The sequence below is a fragment of the Sciurus carolinensis genome, chromosome 1 (genome assembly GCF_902686445.1).
Source record: "Sciurus carolinensis chromosome 1, mSciCar1.2, whole genome shotgun sequence".
NCBI classification, from domain to species: domain Eukaryota; kingdom Metazoa; phylum Chordata; class Mammalia; order Rodentia; family Sciuridae; genus Sciurus; species Sciurus carolinensis.
Genome location: NC_062213.1, coordinates 170,014,549 through 170,038,231, shown reverse-complemented (window position 1 = coordinate 170,038,231; position 23,683 = coordinate 170,014,549). Strand labels below are relative to the sequence as shown.

Here is a 23,683-nt window from a genome sequence, read left to right as displayed (position 1 = left end):
GAGTGGTCCAATGTATACTATAAACACAGAAAAGAATGACATTGGACCGTGACATGTTTTTAAATATTTAATCTATAAGGAGTAAAAACCAATTCCATACTACTTTATTCACAGTGCATTTATGACTTCTCCAAAGACTATCAACTCTCATTTACCCATTCTAAAAATATTTTGGTAAAATTGAACAATGCCTCTCAATATCCATTTTTACTTTCTTTTTTAATATCACAATCCTGAATAACATGCCAACTAAAATACATTTCCCAATCTCTCTTGTGGATAAATTTCCCCCAAGTAATTAAGTTCTGGCTAACAATTGATAAACAGAAGTTTTTGTATTGGAATCCTAGAAGGCTTCATAGAAGGAAAGGAGAAAATGTCCTATTATCCTTCATCTGTTACCTCCTTTTGCTTCCCACTTATAATGTAAAAATGATAACTAGAGCTCCAACAACCATCTTGGATGTTATGAAATACAGCAAGGCAGAGGAGTGAAAAAAGGAGTGTCAGTCCCTAATAGCAGAGTTTTTATCCAACTACTACTGAGCAGCCTAACTATAGACTTCTTTTACCAGAAAGAGAAATAAACTTGTTTATTTTTAACGATTATTACTTCAAGTTTTTTGTCATATATGGATAAAACATAAACCAAACTAATACACACAACCGAAGTACATTTATATTTGCTTTTAGATGACATGATTTGCCTACATAATAGTACTCAGAATGTGAACTCACTAAAGTAGTAATAGTATTTAAATTCAGTAAGCACACACACATTAGACTGTCAATAGGAAAGAAGCTGAAAAGTTTCTTAGATAAATAAGAACAATATTGTTTTGTTCAAACCTCATTTTTGAAGTATGATTGACATACAAAAAGCTAGACATATTCACTGTACATAGCTTGGCGATTATAGAGATAAGTGAACACTTGTAGAATCATTATTACTACGTATGCTAAAGTCTCCAAAATTTCTACCTGCTCTTCTCTACTGTGTGTGCATGTGTGTGTATATGTGTGTGAAAGATATGAATAATTAACATCACATTGATTGTCTTAGCAAATTAAGTACATCCTTTACCCCCACCACCTGGTAACAACCATCTACTCTCTGCTTCTGTGAGTTCGACTATTTTAGATTCCTTATATAAATGATATTATATAGTATTTTTTCTTCTGTGCCTGGCTTTATTTTGTTTAGTATAATGTCCTCCAGATTCATCCATGCTGTCACAAATGACAGATTTTCTTCATTTTTTTAATATTCAATTATATGCATATATTACATATTCTTTATTTTTCCATTTATGGACATTTAAGTTGCTTTCATGTCATGACTCATATAATGCTGTAATGAATATGGAAATGCAGATATGTCTTTGGGATCCCAATTCAAAGCTACAATAATCAAAACCATATGGTACTGGCATAAAAACATAGACACAGACCTGTGGAAAAGAATAGTGAGCTAAAACAAAAGCATGCATATACTGTAACTCATCTTAGATAACAGTGCCAAGAACACACAGTGGTGAATGTGTAGTCTCTTCAACAAATGGTGCTGGGAAAACTAGATTTAAAATGCATGCAAAAGAATAAAACTAGGCCCTCATCTTACTTCGTACATAAAAATTAATCCAAAATTGATTAAATATTTAAATATAAAACCTGAAATCATAACACTTCTAGAAGAAAATATAGGGGAAATTCATCTTGACATTGGTCTTATCAATTATTTTTTGGATATGGCACCATAAGCACAGGCAACAAAAGCAGAAATAGAAAACTTGGACAATACCAAACTAAAAAGTTCGGCAGAGCAAAGGAAATAATCAATAGAATGAAAAGGTAAACTATGGAAATGGAGAAAATATGTTTAAACCAAATATACGATAAGGGGCTAATCATCAAAATATATAAGGAACTGCTAAAACTAAATAAAATGAAAAATCACAAAATTTAAAAATGGAGAATGGAACAGAATAGACATTTCTCCAAAGAGGACATACAAAGGAACAACAGGTATATGAAAAGATACTCAATATTATTAATCATAATGGAAATGCAATATCACTTCACACCCATTAGAATGGCAATTATAAAAAAGACCAAATGTAAATGTTGGCAAGGATGTGGAGAAACCCTTACACATTATTCATGGGAATGTAAATTGGTGCACTCACTATGGAAAACAAATGGAAAGTTCCTCAAAAAATTAGAAGTAGAATTCCCATATAAATAGCAATCCCATTTCTGGAAATATATCCAACAGTATTTTTAAAACATGTTTGCATTGGACTGGGGTTGTAGCTCAGTGGTAGCGTGCTTGCCTAGCACATATGAAGCACTAGATTTCAAACTCAGCACCACATAAAAATAAACAAATAAAATAAAGGTATTGTGGCTATCTACTTAAAAAAATGCTTTAAAATGTGTTTTCGTTAAGAAGAAAAATACAATAATTAATACAAGAAAGGAATCTTTTATTTTTTAATAATTTCAAGTTCTATGTATATTTGGGATTACTGGAATAAATTTTAGAAGGTGGTTTTGAGTTCTGGGTGAAGAATACATAAAGATTGAAAAAAACATTCCTGGAGTAGAGTTATATGGTATGATACTCTCCTGTGATGCTAGGAAATGGCAGCAAACCACAGCTCCCCAAGTGAGTCACACAATCACAAGAGCGAACAACTGAAACTCTAAGGTATAATGACTGTGTTACTAGCATTTTTTGGATATAGGTGTTCAATAAATTGCATGATAGTCAAAACCTTGTTATAAAAAAATTGGTGAAACAAGACCAAATAAAGAATTTAAAAGATGTATTCATTTATTCAAAATACACTACATATTGAACACTTAATGAACACTTAGTATGTGCTCCATTTAAAAGTAATGTTTTTTCCAGAAATATAGAAATGCTGATCAGAAAGTAAAGTAGGACTAGTTAGAAGAGGCTTCCTGTAAAAATGTGATGCTAAGCACATATGGTAAAATTAACATGTACTGACAGCAGGTATATGGATGTCTGTTGAATGACTATTCATACTTTGAGCAAATTTAAAATATATAATAATCAAAAGCTGGGCTGGGATTGTGGCTCAGTGGTACAGCACTTGCCTAGCATGTGTGAGGCATTGGGTTCAATCCTCAGCACCACATGAAAATAAATAAATAAAATAAAGGTATTGTGTCCATCTAAAACTAAAAGAAAATTTTTAAAAAATTAAAAGCTTTAGAATTGTATCTCTTTTTTTTTTGTATTAAGAGATTGAAATCAGGAACATTTAATCACTGAACCACATCCCCAGTCCTTTTTCATTTTATATTCTGAGATAAGTTGTCACTACATTGCTTAAGGCCTCACTAAGTTGCTGGGACTGGCAATCCTCCTGCCTCAGCCTAGTGAGACCCTGTGTCAAAATAAAACATAAAAGGGGCTGGGGATGTGGTTCAGTGGGTAAGCATCCTTGGGTTCAGTCCCTGCTAACCAACAAAAAAAAAAAAAGAAAGAAAAGAAAAGAAATAAAGAACTTGATGTGTCCAAGAGTTTTGCAGTCCCTTTTGATGAAGATGACAAAGATGATTCGGTCTGGTCTTAGACCATGATTATTTGGAAAACATATATGAAATGCCTAAGAAGGTTAATGCCAAAAAAAGAACAGTTGACAGTATCACACAGTCACTAAACTACATAAGATTCATATTGCCATCAATGAATTCAGGAAAAGATACTGTCCTAATGCAGTATTGGTCATTACAGCTGTACAGTCAAAGAATCTGGGGCTTCCCACAGAAGCATATATTTCAGTGGGAAAAGTTCATGATGATAGAACTCCAAACTTTTGAGCATGTGACCAGTGCAATTGGAGTAGAGAAAGCTACTCCAATTAAGATGTCAAAGACACTATAGTGACACTTTTTCAACAGATCACAAATGAGGTCCATGGTTTGAAGGGATTAAACTCCAAGTCTCTGGATATCAGGAGCTACCTGGAAAAAGTAGCCACAGTCAAGCCGCCATAAACTACCAGATAATCTACCAGCTGCAAGATATCTTAAACCTGCTGCCTAGCATCAGCCTGAGGCAGTCTGTCAAGACCTTTTATCTGAAGACTAAACCAGATTGTGGCAATGTACTTGGCTGCACTGATTCACTCCATAGTTTCCCTGTACAAACTCATCAAGATTTTCAACCAGATACAAAGAAGAAAGGACAGGAAAAAGAAGAGAGCAAAAAGGATAGGAAAGATGACAAAGAATGTAAAAGAGTGATGTAAAAAAAGAATTTAAAAAGGATAAAAAGCAAAATGTAACTTTTTAAATTTATAAATTAAAATCTCATAAACTAAAAAAAAAAAGAAAGCCATAGGTTTAAAGGCTTAAAACTGTAACATTGCATGGTAATTAAGAGGATCAAACAGTCCAATACAGTTGGAGTACAGGGTGTGCATGTCCCATGAAAGAGGATTATGCTTGAGAGGTAGGAAAAAGGAACCACATCCTGGAAATGCGTTTTATGGTATGAGTGTTTAACCTGAAAGCTACAGGGAACCAATGATGGATACTGAGGGAAAAAAAGACCAAAAAGTGAATTTGTTTTTTAGAAAAATCACTATAACTACAGTACAGAAGATATATTAAATGTACAATGATTTCAGTTATTATTCAGGAGAAAATGATGAGGAACTGATGTGACACAGTGGCTACATCAATAGAGAAAAAATTAGGTTCAAAAGGTAATTATTCTTTTAGAAAATTGGTACTCAGCATATATAGGTGGAAAAACTGAATGAATTAATGAATGACTATAATAAAACCCAATGATTTTTAAAACTTATTTAGAAAATTGATACACCATGAAAATGGAGCTCAAAACCAAACAGGAGTAGTTACTCTCATATCTGACAAAGCAGACTTCAAAACAAAATGAGAAGAGTAATACAACATACCAGAACCTCAGCAAAAGTAGGAAGGCAGTTCTAAGGTGAAAGTTTATAGCTATGAGTGCCTACGTAAGAAAATCAGAAAGATCCCATTTGATGCATCTCAAGGTCCTTTGAAAAGAAGAACAAATCAATTCAAAAACCAGTAGAAGGAAGGAAATAATATCAGAGTCAAAATCAATAAAATTGATAATAAAAAACTAATACAAAGGATCATGAAATGAAGAGTTGGTTCTTTGAAAAGAAAACAAAATTGATAAGCCCTTAGCCAAACAAATCAAAAGAAAAGTAGAGAAGACACAAATTAATAAAATTAGATATGAAAAGGAAAAATCACCACAGTCATTACAGAAATCCAGTGGATCATTAGGAAGTATTTTGAAAACTTATACTCCAATAAATTGGAAAACCTCGAGAACATGGATATATTTCTAGACACATATGACCTGCCAAAATTGAATCAATAGGATATAGAAAATCTAAGCAGACCAATAACCAATAATGCAGTAATATAAAACTTTTCAAAAAAGAAAATCTCAGGACCAGATGGGTTCTCAGTGAATTCTACCAAATATTTAAAGAACTAATGACAATGTTCTTCAAATTCTTCCATGAAATACAAAAATATTTTCAAATTCATTCCATGAAGTTAGTATCACATTTATACCAAAAACACAAGGATACATCAAAGAAAGAAAACTACAGATTTCCCTTATAAGATTTGATGCAAAAATCTGTAATAAAATATTAGCAAATCATATTCAACAACATGCATATCATGATCAAGTTGACTGTATCCCAGAGATGTAAGGATGGTTGAACATGAACAAATCAATAAATGTAATTCATCACATAAATAGAATTAAGGGCAAAAATCATGTAGACATCTCAGTTAAAGTCTTTGACAAAATTCAGCACTCATTCATGATAAAAACACAGAAGAAACTACAGATGGAAGGAACTTACCTCAACATCAGAAAGTCCATATACAAAAAAGTCCAAAGCCAATCTCATGGGTATATTTTGAAGAAAAAAAATGCTGAAGGCATAGTACCAAACTTCAAATTATACTACAGAGCTTTAGTAGCAAAAACTACATGGTATCGACATAAAAACAGACATACAGACCAACGGTACAGAACAGAAGACACCAAGACAATTCTACACATCTATAGTTATCTGATCCTTGACAAAGATGCCAGAAACATACTTTGGAGAAAATACAACCTCTTTAACAAATGGTGCTGGGAACATGGTTATCCACATGCAGAAGAATGAGACAAGATTCTTATCTCTCACCTTGCACAAAAGTCATCGCGAAACGGATTAAAGACCTAGGAATTAGACCAGAAACTCTGAAACTCCTAGAAAAAAACATAGGGTCAATACTCCAGCATATAGACAAAAGGCATCAACTTTCTCAATAGGACCTCTAAAGCTCAGAAAATAATGTCAAGAGTTAATATGGTATCAAATTTAAAAATTTTCAGGCTGGGATATGATATAGTTCAGTTGATACAGTGCTTGCCTACCACACACAAGCCCTGGGTTCAATACCCAGCATCACCACCAAAAAAGCTTCTGCACAGCAAAAGAAGTAATTAAGAATGTGAAGAGAGAACCTAAAGAATGGGAGAAAAATCTTTGTTAGCTACTCCTCTGACAGAGGATTAATATCTAGAACATGTAAGGAGCCCAAAGAAACACAAAAATAATTAATAAATGGGTTATTAATAAATACAGCTAATTAATAAATAAAGTGAAACTTCTCAAAAGAAGGAATACAAATAGCCAACAAACATGTGAAAAAGTTCAGCATCATCAGCAATCAGGGAAAAGGCAAATCAAAACTACACAGATTTTATCTCATACCAGTCAAAAGAGCAGCCATAATAATAAATGCTGGAGAGAATGCAGAAAGAAAGGAACACTTTTATATTGTTGGTGGAAATGTAAGTTAGTACAACCACTGTGGGAATCAGTATGGAGGTTTCTCAAAAGACTAGGCATGACCCAGCTATATGACTCCATAATTCGTAAAACCATAATGTACCAATTAAAAAAAGAGGAGAAAAAAATTTTTAAAAATTAAAATAAGATTTGGTACTAAAAATGTATTTAGAAATTAGACATAATCAAATTTGAGATGTGATTATACTAAGAAAAGGACTTGGATGTAGTTCAGCAATAGAACACATTTGGGTTCAATCCTCATTATCAAGGAAGAAAAGGTGGGACAACACAGTCTCTTCATAGCATAGTACACATAAGTTTTGAATGACTTAGAATTAGAAGGAGTGAAATATCCTAATTAGAATAAGATGTACTCCATGTTTTTATAAATATGTCAAAATATACTCTAATGCCATGTATAACTAAAAAGAATTTTTTTAAAAAAGAGTTGTGATAATCACTGAACTGCACTCTCAGTCAGCCCCTATAAATGTAATAGAGTAAGTTAAATTTTAAACTACATAACTCCATGATACTATTCATCTAGTCAAATGTAAGTCCTTTTGACTCAGATGCTATGTATTATTTGCCTTTCAAATCATTGTCTTGATACAAAGTAGGCAGAGTCAGTAAGTATGAAAATGCTACAGACAGTTACTACATTAAGGTACTATGTTGTTTAATCATAATTAATAATATCTTTGAGCATTTACATTTTTCCTAAATATAAGCTTCATATTGCATAATCTTCAAAATAACTGTATAAAAAAAAATAACTGTATAAAATAAGGAATACTGTCTCCACTTTATAGAGGAGGGAACCAAGGTCCAAAGAAATTACTATGTCAAGATCTCAAGGATATTAAGTGGCAGAACCCCAAAATTTGAAGTTAAAAACATCATCTGGCAGTGATGCCCCAGTGCTGCCACCAGCTCATGAGATACCTTCATAGGAAAAGAGTTGATCCTTTGGGTAGATACAGCTCTTGCCAGGGTGCACAGCTTGGCAAGCTAAATAAAGGCTAGATTTTAGCCACCACTCATCCTCTGTCTACAACCCCTCATAAAATGACCAATCTGCACAACCATAAATAGCAGTCCTGGTATCACAGACCAGAAAATAAATTGATAATGTTGCATCCAATCATTTAGAGTTGTACTGTCTGATGTGGTAGTCACTACCTGTGACTATTTAAATTTTTCCTATATTTTTATTGGCTCTCTATAATTACGCATGATGGCAAGAATGATTGTTACATATTCATACTTGAACACCATGTAACAATAAAATTTGATCAATACCATTTCCTAGTATTTTTCCTTTCCCTCTCCTCTAGCCTCTTCCTGATCTTTCTTCTACTCTACTGATCTCATGTTTTCATGAGATCCCCATCAGTTTTCTTTACCTTTTCCCCCTCTGCCTTCTGCATATAAGAGACAACATAGAACCCTTGACTTTCTGAGTTTGTTCAGCTTATTTCATGTAACACAATGTTCTCAAGTTTCATCCATTTCCCAGCAAATGACATAATTTCATTCTTCTTTATGGCTGAATAAAACTCCATTGTGGAGCTTCAGGGACCACGGCAGGGCAGCCAGGGACTTCCCCAAGCAGGCCTGCTCCCTCCAGCGGCAGGCATCTTTCACGGCCAGCTTCTCGGAGAAGGCTGCTCAGTGAGAGCCTTTCTGCACAGAGCCAGCTCCAAGCCCTCGAACCAGTAGCAGGCTAGGGGCAGTTTTCTTCGGAAACACTGCATTATCAAGTTCCTCCAAGACTTCAGGCTACTGAAGGCTGGGAGGTGATATACTGGAAATCTACCGGGACACTATAAGCCAATAGAGGAAATCCACAATATCTCAGAGACCCACTGATATCTGACCAATATGAGAAAACAAGGGAAGAAAATGTCCCAAAAAAACCTAGATACTATATCAATAAAACCCAATGACAGCACAGCACAAGAAATGTCAGGGAGTTCAGAAAGTACATAATTAAAACAATCAGGGAAGCAAACAAGGAGATGAAAGAGCAAATGCAGGCATTGAGGGAGGAGATGAAAGAGCAAATGCAGGCATTAAATGATTGCACCAATCAACAGTTAAAAGAGCAAATACGGGAAGCAAGAGATCATTTCAATAAAGAGTTAGAGATACTGAAAAAAAAAAAAACAGAAATCCTTGAAATGAAGGAAACAATAAACCAAATTAAAAACTCCATAGAAAGCATAACCAATAAGGATAGAACACCTGGAAGACAGAACCTCAGACATTGAAGACAAAATATTTAACCTTGAAAACAAAGCTGAACAAACAGAGAAGATGGTAAGAAATCACGAACAGAGTCTATAAGAATTATGGGATATCATGAAAAGGCCAAATTTAAGAATTATTGGAATTGAGGAAGGCTTAGAGACACAAACCAAAGGAATGAACAATCTACTCAATGAAATAATATCAGAAAATTTCCCAAATCTGAAGAATGAAATAAAAAACCAAGTACAAGAGGCCTAAAGGACTCCAAATATACAAAATTACAACAGACTCACACCAAGGCACATTATTAAAAAATACAACATACAAAATAACATAAAATAAAGACAGAATTTTAAAGGCTGCGAGACAAAAGAATCAAATTACATTCTGGGGGAAACCAATAAGAATATCAGCAGATTTTTCAATCCAGACCCTAAAAGCTAGAAGGGCCTGGAACAACATTTACCAGGCCCTGAAAGAAAATGGATGCCAACCAAGAATCATATACCCAACAAAACTTATTTTCAGATTTGACGACGAAAAAGATCCTTCCATAATAAACAAAAGCTAAAGGAATTTACACAAAGAATGCCGGCATTACAGAACATTCTCAGCAAAATATTCCTGAGGAAAAGATGAACAACAATGATGCAAATCAGCAACAGGAGGAACTAGCCTAAAGGAATAGCCAAATAAAGGAGAAACCAAATCACATCAAAAAACAAAAATGAGTCAATGACTGGGAATACAAATCATATCACAATAATAACCCTGAATGTTAATGGCCTGAACTCATCAATCAAAAGACATAGACTGGCAGATTGGATTAAAAAGAAAAGTCCAAAAATATGCTGCCCGCAAGAGACTCATCTCATAGAAAGAGATACCCATAGACTAAAGGTGAAAGGATGGGGAAAAACATACCATGCACATGAACATAGCAAAAAAGCTGGAGTATCCATCCTCATTTCAGATAATGTGGACTTCAAGCCAAAACTAGTCAAAAGGGATAAAGAAGGACATTACATACTGCTTAAGGGAAGCATAAATCAGCAAGACATAACAAACATAAATATCTATGCCCCAAACCGTGGCTCATCCATGTAGGTCAAAAAAATCCTTCTCAATTTCACAAATCGAATAGACCACAACACGATAATACTAGGCGATTTTAACACACCTCTCTCACCAATGGATAGATCTTCCAAACAAAAATTGAATAAAGAAACCATTGATCTCAATAACACAATCAACAATTTAGACTTAACAGACACATATAGAATAGACCATCCAACAAAGTACGAATACACTTTCTTCTCAGAGGCACATGGATCCTTCTCTAAAATAGACCATGTTTTATGACACAAAGCTACTGTTAGAAAATAAAAGAAGATAGAGATACTACCTTGTATTCTATCAGATCATAATGGATTGAAATTAGAAATAAATGATAGAATAAAAAACAGAAACTTCTCCAATACCTGGAGACTAAATAATACACTATTATATGATGAATGGATAACAGAAGACATCAGGAGGGAAATAAAAAAATTCTTAGAAGTAAACGAGAACAAAGACGCATCATATCAAAATCTCTGGGACACTATGAAAGCAGTACTTAGAGGAAGATTTATTTCATGGGGCGCATTCAACAAAAGAAGTAGAAATCAACAAATAAACAACTTAACACTACAGCTCAAAGCCCTAGAAAAAGAAGAGCAGACCAACACCAAAAGTAGTAGAAGACAGGAAATAGTTAAAATCAGACCCGAAATCAACAAAATTGAAACAAAAGAAACAATCAAAAAAATTAACAAAATAAATAGTTGGTTCTTTGAAAAATAAACAAAATCGATAAACCCTTAACCACACCAACAAAGAGAAAGAGGGAGAAAACTCAAATTACTAAAATTCGGAATGAACAAGGAAATATCACAACAGACACAGTGAAATACAAAACATAATTAGAAGCTATTTTGAAAATCTCTATTCCAACAAAACAGAAAACCTCAAAGACATCAACAGGTTTCTAGAGACATATGAACTACCTAAACTGAACGAGGAGGATATACACAACTTAAATAAATCAATTTCAAGCAATGAAATATAAGAAGTCATCAAAAGCCTACCAACAAAGAAAAGTCTGGGACCAGATGGGTTCTCAGCCAAGTTCTACAAAACATTTAAAGAAGAGCTCATTCCGATACTCCTCAAAGTATTCCATGAAATACAAGACCGGGGAACCCTCCCAAACTCATTCTATGAAGCCAATATCACCCTGATACCTAAACCAGACAGAGACACATCGAGGAAAGAAAATTTCAGACCAATATCCTTAATGAACATCGACGCAAAAATTCTCAACAAAATTTTAGCAAATCGCATACAAAAATATGTTAAACAGATAGTGCACCACGATCAAGTGGGTTTTATCCCAGGGATGCAGGGTTGGTTCAACATCCGGAAATCAATAAATGTAATTCACCATATCAACAGACTTAAAGTTAAGAATCACATGATTATTTCGATAGATGCAGAAAAAGCATTTGATAAAATACAGCATCGATTCATGCTCAAAACACTAGAAAAAATAGGGATAGTGGGAACATTCCTTAACATTGTAAAAGCCATCTATGCTAAGCCCATGGCCAATATCATTCTAAATGGTGAAAAACTGAAAGCATTCCCTCTAAAAATTGGAACAAGGCAGGGATGCCCTCTTTCACCACTTCTATTCAACATCATCCATGAAATTCTAGCCAGAGCAATTAGACAGACCAAAGAAATTAAAGGGATACAAATAGGAAAAGAAGAATTCAAACTATCCCTGTTCACCGATGACATGATTATATATTTAGAGGAACCCGGAAATTCCACCAGAAAACCCTTAGAACTCATAAGTGAATTCAGTAAAGTAGCAGATTACAAGATCAATGCTCATAAATCCAATGCATTTTTATACATAAGTGATGAATCTTCAGAAAGAGAAGTTAGGAAAACTACCCCATTCACAATAGCTTCGAAAAAAGTAAAATACTTGGGAATCAATCTCACAAAAGAGGTGAAAGACCTCTACAATGAGAACTACAGAAGACTAAAGAAAGAAATTAAAGAAAATCTTAGAAGATGGAAAGATCTCCCATGTTCTTGGATAGGCAGAATTAATATTGTCAAAATGGTCATACTACCAAAAGTGCTATACAGATTCAATGCAATTCCAATTAAAATCCCAATGACGTATCTTACAGAAATAGAGTAAGCAATTATGAAATTCATCTGGAAGAATAAAAAACCCAGAATAGCTAAAGCAATCCTCAGTAGAAAGAGCAAAGCAGGGGGTATCGCAATACCAGATCTTCAACTCTACTACAAAGCAATAAAAACAAAAACGGCATGGTATTGGTACCAAAATAGACAGGTAGATCAATGGTACAAAATAGAGGACATGGACACAAACCCAAATAAATACAATTTTCTCATACTAGACAAAGGGGCTAAAAATATACAACGGAGAAAAGATAGCCTCTTCAACAAATGGTGCTGGGAAAACTGGAAATCCACATGCAACAGAATGAAATTAAATCCCTATCTCTCACCCTGCACAAAACTCAACTCAAAATGGATCAAGGACCTCTGAATCAAACCAGAGTCCCTGCATCTTATAGAAGAAAAAGTAGGTCCAAATCTTCAACTTGTTGGCTTAGGATCAGACTTCCTTAACAGGACTCCCATAGCACAAGAAATAAAAGCAAGAATCAACAACTGGGATAGATTCAAACTAAATAGCTTTCTCTCATAAAGGAAACTATCAGTAATGTGAAGAGAGAGCCTACAGAGTGGGAGAATATCTTTGCCACTCATACTTCAGATAGAGCACTAATTTCTAGAATATATAAAGAACTCAAAAAACTCTACAGCAAGAATACAAATAATCCAATCAACAAATGGGCTAAGGAAATGAACAGACACTTCACAGAAGAAGATCTACAAGCAATCAACAGATATATGAAAAAATGTTCAACATCTCTAGTAATAAGAGAAATGCAAATCAAAACTACACTAAGATTCCATCTCACCCCAATTAGAAAGGCGATTATCAAGAACACCAGCAACAATAGGTGTTGGCAAGGGTGTGGGGGAAAAGGTACACTCATACATTGCTGTTGGGGTTGCAAATTAGTGCAGCCACTCTGGAAAGCAGTATGGAGATTCCTCAGAAAGCTTGGAATGGAACCACCATTTGACCCAGCTATTCCACTCCTTGGCCTATACCCAAAGGACTTCAAATCAGCATACTACAGAGATACAGCCACATCAATGTTCATAGCTGCTCAATTCACCATGGTCAGATTGTGGAACCAACCTAGATGTTCTTCAATTGATGAATGTATAAAGAAACTGTGGCGTATATATACAATGGAATATTACTCAGCCATAAAAATCATAAAATTATGGCATTTGCAGGCAAATGGATGAAATTGGAGAATATCATGCTAAGTGAGATAAGCCAATCTCAAAAAACTAAAGGATGAATGATCTCGCTGATAAGCCGATGATGACATATAATGGGGGTAGGGAGAGTGTAGCGTTAGGGTTAAGTTTAGGGTTGGGGTAAGGAGTGTGGCAAGAATGGAGGAAGGAAGGACTGTATAGAGGGAAAGAGGGGTCGGAGGGGTGGGGGGGAAGGAATAAAAATAACAGGATGAATCAAACAACATTACCCTATATGAACTTATGATTACACAAATGGTATGCCTTGACTCCATGTACAGAGAAACAACATGTATCCCATTTGTTTACAATAAAAAAAAAACTCCATTGTGTATATATACCACATTTTCCCTATCCATTCATCCATTAACAGACATCCAGTTAAATTTAAAATTCAGTTCCTCAGTCACACTGACCACCCTTCAAGTGCTCAATGCTAACATGTGGTTATCAGCTACCACGTTGGACGGTGGAGATATATAGAGGAACATTTCATCATTACACAAAAGTTCTTTGAATAGCACTGATTTAGTGTATACAAGTGTGTGTGTGTGTGTGTGTGTGTGTGTGTGTGTGTTTGTAACTAGTTCTAGTATTTTAAAATATTCTAATACTATATGAAAATACTAAAACAGTCTAATACTATGTAAAAAGACAATCCCAATTTTCAAATTTACATTTTTCATTCCTAAAAGCATGAAAGTACCTGCATGGAATAGTATTTTTTAATGATACTTTAACATGATCTTAGTGAATTTTCAGTGTCTGTGATCTGCATAAACAGGAATAGGGAATCAGAGATATAAAAAATACTGCAGGGGTAGGAATAAAGCTCAGTTGGTAGAGGGCCTGCCTCGCATGGCACCACAAAAAAATAAAATAAAATAAAGTAAAATAAAAAATACTGCAGAGTAAATAAATAATAATTTGCTTATACGAATACTGAAAATGAGTGGAACATAACTATTCATGGAAGAAAAGCAACTTATAATTATTTCTTATGCCAGCAAAACTTTTTAACTTCATGTTTGTGCAAGAATATGTCTTATCAAGGTATCTTAAGTGAGCTTTTTAAAATACATTTTGATATTTCATTTGACTTTTGAAAAGAATATTAGGATAGCAGTGTAGCAAAAACATATAAAGTTAGAAAAAGTTCAATGAGGAGAAATCAAATTGTTAGAAAAAAAGTGATGAGAAAATATTAATATATAAACATATGTACAGTGACACCAGGCGATTTGTAAATGGTAATAATATCTATATATAATTCAAGAATAGACATTTTAAGGGAATTTTTAACATTGTTGTGAGACTATAATTTAGACAACTGCAATGATATAAATGAGGCCAAATTTAAGAGAATTTCAAGAACTTCAAAAAGCTATATTTATTTTCAGTTGTGGAAAGAGACATTCTTTAGCTAGTAAGTGTCATGGGCAGTACAGATTATTTAGCACTGCATTTTTAAAAATCAAAGTATTAATAGACAGTAGCTATGGCAGCACACACCTGTAACCCCGGTTAATTGGGAAGCTGAGGCAGGAGGACTGCAAGTTCAAGCCAGTCTGGGCAACTTGCCAAGACTCTGTCTTAAACTAAAGTGGAAAGGACTGGGGATGCAGCTCAGTGGTAGGGCACTTACCTACCATGCATGAGGTCCTGGGTTTGATACCACCACCACCAAAAACAAAGTGTGTGTGTGTGTGAGAGAGAGAGAGAGAGAGAGAGAGAGAGAGAGAGAGAGAGAGAAAGACAGAGAGTGAGAATGAATCACCCTTGGAACAGGATTCTGGCACCCATCAAGCATCCTATTTTCTTTTGACTTTGGTTTTCATGATGCCGTAGCATCATCTTTTTCTGGAAATGGTTTTCATGACCCCTATAGGATATCTCCAGAGATATACTAACAGGACTAACAGGTTTCCTCCTAGAAGGAAGTAACATGTGTGCTGATGGAGTTCATTCAGAAAGAAGTTCACACTTACTCCTACTATCCTCTCCAATATCCACCTCTTCATTGAATTCTTTTGACATTTTATTTTTAAACACATATGCTTGAATTTTTATAGGGAAAAATTTTAAAAAGAATAAACCACAAAAACTGGGAAAAACAAATACATGAGAAATATCTTTGTAAATGTTTAAACCTGTATAGAAGTCTACAGATGCACTGTGCACATTGTGATAAAAATATTCCATATCTCAGAGATTCCAAAGATATCAAATGATGTTACAGTTGCTATAGAAACTATTCTGTTTTAATGAAACTCAGATTAAATAACTGCATAAAATAAATTGAAATTTGAAATGCAATTACTATTCTAAAGCATATTTACATATTTGATTTTATAATGATTACAGAAAATAAGATAAAATATTAAGAATACCTTTTACATGTATAAAACCAGTAGTAGTTACAAACCTAAATGTAACTCTTTCCTTAAATACAATAGTGTTGGGTATAATGAAATTCTATCTTACAATAGAAACTTACACAAACTCTGTACCATTCTACTGCTACATGGAAAAGCACTAATTTCCATGCAATGAAAACATTTCTTGAGAATTTACCTGTTTGTGCAAATGCTATAAATTCAGGGCAAGTATAAAGATTCCCCAAAGGTTTGTCCACATCAGTTCAATATTCAGAAAATGACCAGCAAGTAACCTATGAAATTCATAGCAAGTGACTGGACATAATGGACAAGCTTTTTCCTAGCCTACAGAGCTAAGGTCCAGACTCCTGAGGGTTGCATGTTCTCCTACTATTTGCCATATTGAAAATATCACAGACTTTGTAGTCAAACAAAGTTTCAAAACCTAGCTCTAACATTTACTATGATATTTTAAATAATGTTCTTAACCTCTCTAAACCTGTGAATCAAAAATAGTACCTGCCTTACAGAATCAATGCAAGGATTAACAATATTTTTGTGCAATGCCTACACATGCTTTCTGCACATATTTGGTACTCAGTACCCGATAGACAATTGCAATGATATAAATGGGGCCAAATTTAAGAGAACTTCGCAGAATACATCTTCTTTTATTACTACTCTTACTACTAACACCATAATTGTTACCATTACTGCTATGGTAAGTACCATGACAGAAAGTAAAGACATGACAATATTTTTTACTTTTGCTCCTTTTCTTAGCATGTCTATACAGTCTTCCTGATGGGTACATTGAAAAATAGGGCTAATGGTGCCAGTTATGTCTATTTAATAGAACCAGTTGGAATCTGGCTGTAAAGTAGACCTGCTGGGGCTCATCTCAGTTCTGTTTATCTCACCTGCTCCCCATTGTCTGACACATTAGAATAGACAAATAGGCTTCATTCTGGAAAGGCTTCGCAAAATGAAGGTAACTAACAACCAGAATTGCTCATTCTTTTATTCTTTTTTAATTTAAACTATTAATTTAATTTAAACTGTAAATGTTGCTGTAGTGGTCATGCTTTCTTTCCTCAGACAAGCCTTACCTGACCACCATTTCTATACTGAAGTATATGCATAGTACTTTTCTCCTTGTATTTACATTGTAGAAGATTGATTGTATTATTACTCCTTATTAATGGTCTCCCTGTGCCCATACCTTTTGCCATGTGCTCAGATACTTAGCCACATGGTTGTTTTTAGCCATGGGACTAGATGTAACCTGAGTCTTAAAAAAGCACTTCTGCATTTCTCCCACCTCTATTGGTCCTCTGCATTTATCATGAGAATGAGTTCCAGCTAGATGCTGAAACATAAGAAACTACATGGAGCAGAGTCAAACTATCCCAAAAGTGGGTTCAGGCAACATTGGTCAACGATAGGCTATAAAAGCATTATTGCCCAGCCAACTTGTGGACTTATTGTAGAAATGATTAATGATTGTTATTAAGCCACTGAATTTTACAGTGGTTGTTCAGCAGTAATATTAACTGATACAATTTCTATTTCTTTATTTTACCTGCTGTGTTAATCCATTTTGTGTTGCTATAACAGAATGCCACAGACTGCATAACATATAAAGAAAACAAAGTTACTTTTCATAGCTAACGGGAAGTCCAAGTTTGAGACACAGGCAGCTAGTGAAGGCCTTCTTGTTGCATCATCCCATGGTGAAGGCAGAAGGGCAAAAGAGCTTTCAAGAGGGTGATCAAACTCACAACCTCTCTTATAATCAGCATTAATCTATTCATCAGACTAGAGCCTCATATCCTAAACATTTCTCATTAGAACCTACCTCCCAATACTGTTGCAGTGGGAATAAATCTCTAACACTTGTTTTTGGAGGAACACATTCAAACCATAGCAGGTACTTTTAATCACCCTCCTCCACTAGAATGTAACTTCCACAAGAGAAAGGGGTGTGTCTGCTCTCCTAATTTGGCATTCTAGGTCTACTAAGCTGCCTAGAACATAACAGGTACTCAAATGTGTTAAATAATTAAAAGTAGATATTACTACAAGAAAGGCATTGTATTTTTTTGAAGACATAACATAATATATAAACAAAATATGACACAAAGCTCCCTCCCCTTGCTTTTAAATAATGGCACACTCTAGAAATAGTGAGAGTTAAAATGTCTATTTATATAAATAACTATACTAGATATGTTTACAAGTATTCTAGTAGAGATATAGATAAAGTACCATGATATTTCAAAGGAAAGAAACTACTAACAAAGAAATACATTGGAAGGTCCATTTTTCTTATCCTTCTAATTCAAGGAGGACTGTCCTCAATTTTGAAAACCCTGAGTCATTTCTGATTAGGTGCAGAAAACACTTTCTCATGTAAGACTGCTTTTTAAATGAATCACCTCCAGAATTACTTAAACTCATGCTACAAAATGGCACTGGTATCACAGAGGTTTATAATAACTTCAATCCTTTAAAGAATATATAATTCCTATACCACTCTTTTTGTCTTAACCAACAAAATAAACATAGTTTAAAAATACTGAAATGCAATTCCACGCTTCATCCCTGGCCCCAGTCCTTTGGACCATTTTGTATTTTATTTCTTCTAAAATGTTCCAAATATCTCTAAATAGTAGTATATCTTAATATTTTAATCTAGCAATTTAGGAGATACATTATAATATCCCATAAAAGATTAGACTACAGCTCACTTACTCAATACACCACACACACACAAATACTTTCTATAATTTATACGTTACCTTTATAAACATACAGAATAACTTATATTCTACTCTTCCCTTTCTTTAACGTAGTTGCCTTTACAACTCTCTCACTGTAAGATGAAGGTATTGCTCCTAATGATTCTTTATCTATGCACTTCACTTCCCAACTTCCCAACTTTCATGAGCTACATCTTTACTTTCAAACTGTCCATTTTACTTTCCTTTACTTTCATATTATTTTCTGTAGACATAATTATCACTACCATATTCTGTCTAAAAGTTGATTACAAATCAGTTAACACCATTTAAAAAAAAAACTTTCACTGCAGGGCCAGATGGTGTTAAAATTGCATTTCCTTTTTTATGAGTCCAATGCCACAACCCATGGACCATCTGAAAGAGAATATTCTTTGCATCATGGTAAAATTTGTTATCTTTTCTCAACTTCCACCAATTGCTTTAGGATGTACCACGTTTTTATATCACTTTATTTTTAAAATTATTTGTGCTGTTTAACTTTTTTTCTATTGTTTTTAGATTTCTATTTTTCCTTACTGACAAACAATTAAGTACATAGATGGTTAGAGGTATTCTTTTTTCCCCAGAGGCATTCTTCTAAGAATCTTCTATCTTCCTGTTCTAATTAAAATTGATTATTCTCTATACCTGCTGTTTAACCATCATCTTCTGCTTTTCCTTTACTATCATTTGAGATTGAATCCACCTTTCTCTTTCTGCACAGAAATAAAATTAATTTTGACAGTTTATATCCTAAGCAACTTCTTGAAACAGGAAACCTCAGAGATAAACATTCTGATTTCCCACATATTTGAAAATAACCTTAATCTTTTCTCACCCTTGAGTAAAAACTTGGTTGAACATAAAATTTCAGGTTGGAAATAACTTCTTTTGGAATTTTGAAGGTATTAGTGCACTTCTTTCTGGTCAAAGATATGGATAAAAAAAATTCATTTCGGGTTTGTTTAAAGTAGGCAAAACTGGAAAAGTCTATATTCCCATCAATGGGGGAAATTTAAATAAGATATAATAGTTACAGTACATCCACAACTGTACAGAACAATAAAACACAATGACAATGTGAGAATAAGTAAAGATATTCACAATAAACATCTGTTATAAAAAGTTAACAGTTATAAAAGAGTACACATATCTATTTTTAGTTAAAATACAAAATATGTACTATATATATACATACACAAATATGTATAGATACACGTATGAATAAAGGAATAGAAAGATATATACTAAAATATTAATGATAGCTATACTAGAGAAAATGTACTTATGGGTGATTTCCTTTCATTCATATTTTCCATATATGTGAATTTTTAACAAAATACATGTTAGCAATTAAAAAGAAAAAAGGTGGCAGAAGTTATTTTTGTTTATTTTTGGTCAAAAACACGTAACATAAAATTTGCCATCTTAACCATTTTTAATTGTACATACAACTCAGTGGTGTTAAACATATTCACATTTCTGTGTAACACACCTCCAGAACTTTTTATTTTACAAAACTAAAACTAAACTTTGCAATACTGAAACTCTAAACTCATTGAATACTTCCACATTTCTCCCTGCCCCTACCCTCGTAATCCCATTTTACTTGCATTATGAATTTGACTACTTTAGATATTTCATGTGAATAGAATCATAAGGTATTTTTTGTGACTTATTTCACTTAGTATAATGTCCTCAAGGTTCATCTGTGTTATAGCATGTGATGAGATGCCCTTCCTTTTGAAGACTGAAATTATGTGACTGTTCCACATATTGTTTATTCATTCATCTGTCAATAGACATTTGGGTTGCTTCTACCTCTTGGCTATTGTGAATAATGGTGCTACTAACATTGATGTGCTACTATCTCTTAGAGATTCCCATCTTCAATTATTTTGAGTATATAAATAGTAGCATTTAAAGTTGCTTTCCTCCTCTATATGGAGATTCCTCAAAAAACTAGGATGGAACCACCATATTACCCAATTATCCCACTTCTCAATATATATCCAAAATATTTAAACTCAGCATACTACAGTGATACAGGCACATCAATGTTTACTGCAGCACAATTCACAACAACTAAGCTATGGAACAAACATAGGTGCCCTTCAAGAGATGAATGGATAAAGAAAATGTGTGTATATATACATACATACACACACACACACACACACACACACACACACACACACAATGGAGTATTACTCGACCATAAGAAGAATGAAACTATGGCATTTGCCAGCAGGCAAATAGATGGATCTAGAGACTATCATGCTAAGGATATAAGCCAGTCCCAAAAAATCAAAGGTTGAATGTTTTCCCTGATATGAAGAAGTTAATCCAAAATAAGGGGGAGGGGAGGGGATGGAAATAGAAGAAGATTAGTGGAGTAGACAAAGGGAATTGAACGGGAGGAAAGAGAGAGAAATGGGATAAGAAAAGAACAGTGGAATGAATCTAACCTAATTTTCCTATGTACATAATATATATGAATATACCACAGTGAACCTCACCATCGTGTATATCCACAAGACACTAATTTTTTTTTAAAACTCTAAAAAAGTAAAGCTGCTTTCCTTTTAAATACAAAAATGGACTGGAATATTCCATATCCTCTGTAATACACTCCAGCCAGTTCCATGGCACATTAACTGCTCAAAACTAAGAGACTGTTCTTGAGTATGCACTACACTTCTGCTACTAACAATCAAGTTATATGGTTCTCTAACAACTCAGTTTTATCTGATAGCAGGTTCCTTTATGTCAGTTTGCACTTGTCATTCTAATTAATTAGATATTACATAAACAATTGAATTACAAATGTGAAAGGGGGCCATTTATAAAGAAACAAAGTTGAATGCTTGTGGAAATTTTAAGAAGGTAATGGCAAGTAGCTAAAAATCTGTTGGAATAAATACAAAATAGACAAATCTAAAAAAATAGCAATCTAGAAGGCTTCTGTACACAGCTTGATTAACAAATATCTTTAAATTTTAATTTTTGTTCAATTTCGAAGAAAGAAAACCTGGAAAATGTAGACAATGCATATGGAATTCCAATCATCAAAACAATACTAAAAGAAAAGCCTTAGCCCTACACCCTAAGATTGTAGAATGAGTTCAAATTTATATGCATTGAAGTATGTATATACCATTGTTATTATTCACTGTTTTAGCAGACTTTTCCAATTAACTGACAAAACCACCAATTCAGATTGTTCCAAATAAGATAGATGTTACCCTATTTCCATTTTTAAATATTTTTAATATCTTACTCATATATATAGACTACATATATATGTATGTTTACAGAACCTAGACCACTGAGTTCAAAGCACAAATTCAGCAATAACTTGCTATATGGTAATGTACTTAACATTAGTGTGCCTTAGTTTCCTCATAAAAATAATAATAGTGTTTACTTTTTAGGGTTGTGCCAGACAGATAATAAGTGTACACTATTATAATTAAGTAAGCCTCTAAACCAATTTCCTAATCAGGAACAACTTAATGCCATAATTGTAAATCAATCCAAATAATGGGATTCTATCTTTGCCTCTTTTACCTATTTTGTAATCTTTTCAGAAGGATTTTCTTCCTTTTGTCTTCCTTAATTTTCCCCTTTTATAATTTAAAATCATTGGTTCAATTCTGTTTCAAACATGAAATTCATTCTATCTAACAAGGAGTCCTAGGTCTAAAAACTTCACTACTGCAGCTAAAGTACTATTTTGTGTCTACCTCAGGTATTTCTTGAGGTGATCATTTTTAAAAGACCAATCTCTAATAATAGTAAACATGGGGCTGAGACTGTGGGTTAGTGGTAGTGCACTTGCCTGGCATGTGTGAGGCACTGGGTTCAATCCTCAGCACCACATAAAAATAAATAAATTAAATAAATGTATTATGTTGATGTACAACTAAAAAAAATGTTTAAGTAGTAAATATGGGTGATTAGTAATGTATTTAAAATTAATTGGTGTCCCAACACTACATAAAACTTAGTAAAATTATAATTTAATTAATATTCTAAATACCCAACTGAACATTTATTCAATTTTGTTCAGATTTATACACATTCATAAAGAACATATTTGTAAAACATTGAAGTACAATCATATATCAGTTATGTATATCTGGTTTTACATTATGTACTTTACCATGACTCCCTGCCCTTGAATCACAAGAGTTATTCTAAAGTAAATGAACAGCAGATGAAGTTCAAATACTTCTGATATCATAAAAATTGTACTTCTGAATAGATTCCTTGACAGTGCTTTTCCATTTATATTTAAGTATATATCTAAAATTTGAAGGAGTGATATTATGACTCTCAGAAAATAATTTTCTAAAAGATTTGATGAGAATATAAATCTCATTACAAATAAAATACTAAGAATATGTCAATGACAAGACTCCAATACCATATTATACCTAAACTTGAAAGTCATATATAAATGATACAAAGATTAGAAAGACAATTCTTAAATCAGGCAACATAACACTAAACTTTTATTTTGTATAACAGAATACATACAAGAAGCAAACACTATTGGATAAATTAAAAATGTAAACATCATATTCTATACTTCCAAGGATTTGTAATCTGTCATAAACAATCCATGTATTCATCATTAATGGGGGAGGATAGTTTGTAATAATGCATGAAATGTCTCAGGAACTAAAAACATGGAATGACAGAAATTTTTGTTTTACTGTCTGCAGTCTATCAAAGAATAAGAACAAGAACACTGTAATGTCTAATGCTAAACAGACAATGATGACTGTCCAAATAACTTATTAATCACAGATAAGGAAATGAAAGACCACAGATATGAAATAACTTGATCAAGTTAATAATATTAATA

The 23,683-nt window shown here is 33.5% G+C and overlaps 1 protein-coding gene and 1 pseudogene across 2 annotated transcripts in view; one reads left to right on the top strand and one right to left on the bottom strand.

Moving 5' to 3' along the window:
* The window catches only part of LOC124985227 (BEN domain-containing protein 5), a 1,510,890-nt gene that overhangs the window by 1,454,602 nt on the left and 32,605 nt on the right, over nt 1-23,683 (bottom strand). The window lies entirely within an intron of this gene.
* On the top strand, nt 2,644-4,306 carry LOC124990643 (26S proteasome non-ATPase regulatory subunit 7-like; annotated as a pseudogene).